Genomic DNA, 1,211 nt, shown 5'->3' with positions numbered 1-1,211 from the left:
GTGGTGGTGGTTGTGTCACCTTGTCCAGTTTGTCGATGGCCGAAGTCGCCCCTGGGATGAGTGACGCCGGGAGTCCACACATGGTGAGCACCGCTCCCAGCAGCCTCCGCTCACTCACCTACTCACCCACACGCTCACCCACTCACTCACCCACTCACTGACTCACCCACTCACTCACCCACACGCTCACCCACTCACTCACTCAGCCACTCACTCACACACTCACCCACTCATCCACACGCTCACCCACTCACTCACCCACTCACTAACCCACTCACCCACACGCTCACCCACTCACTCACCCACTCACTCACTCACTCACCCACACGCTCACTCACTCAGCCACTCACTCACTCACTCACTGACTCACCCACTCACTCACCTACACGCTCACCCACTCACTCACTCACTCACTGACTCACCCACTCACTCACTCACCCACTCACTCATCCACTCACTGACTCGCCCACTCACTCACCCACACGCTCACCCACTCACTCACTCAGCCACTCACTCACTCACTCACCCACTCATCCATACGCTCACCCACTCACTCACTCACTCACTCACTCACCCACTCATCCACACGCTCACCCACTCACTCACTCACTCACTCACTCACTCACCCACTCACTCACTCACTCACCCACTCACTCACTCACTCACTCACCCACCCACTCACTCACTCACTCCACCCACTCACTCACTCACCCACTCACCCACTCACTCACTCACTCACTACCCCACCCACTCACTCACTCACCCACTAACCCACTCACTCACTCACCCACTCACCCACTCACCCACCCACTCACTCACTCACCTACTCACCCACCCACCCACTCACCCACCCACTCACCCACCCACTCACACACCCACTCACCCACCCACTCACCCACCCACTCACCCACCCACTCACCCACTCACTCACTCACCCACCCACCCACTCACCCACTCACCCACCCACTCACTCACTCACTCACCCACTCACTCACCCACCCACCCACTCACCCACCCACTCACTCACTCACCCACTCACTCACTCACTCACCCACCCACCCACTCACTCACCCACTCACTCACTCACTCACTCACCCACCCACTCACCCACCCACTCACCCACTCACCCACTCACTCACCCACCCACTCACCCACTCACTCACCCACCCACTCACCCACTCACTCACCCACCCACCCACTCACCCACCCAC

The 1,211-nt window shown here is 59.5% G+C and overlaps 1 pseudogene across 1 annotated transcript in view; it reads right to left on the bottom strand.

Annotated features, from left to right (window-relative positions):
- The window catches only part of LOC144953278 (uncharacterized), a 57,959-nt pseudogene extending 57,826 nt beyond the window's left edge, over nt 1-133 (bottom strand). Inside the window, exon 1 of the transcript XR_013640782.1 lies at nt 20-133. The product of XR_013640782.1 is annotated as an uncharacterized LOC144953278 (transcript). The remainder of the gene's footprint in view (nt 1-19) is intronic.
- Between the last annotated feature and the right edge of the window lie 1,078 nt (nt 134-1,211).

This window comes from Lampetra fluviatilis, chromosome 73, assembly GCF_964198595.1.
Source record: "Lampetra fluviatilis chromosome 73, kcLamFluv1.1, whole genome shotgun sequence".
NCBI lineage: Eukaryota > Metazoa > Chordata > Hyperoartia > Petromyzontiformes > Petromyzontidae > Lampetra > Lampetra fluviatilis.
Note: the sequence above shows the minus strand (reverse complement) of the source record. Positions and strands in the feature narration are given on the sequence as shown.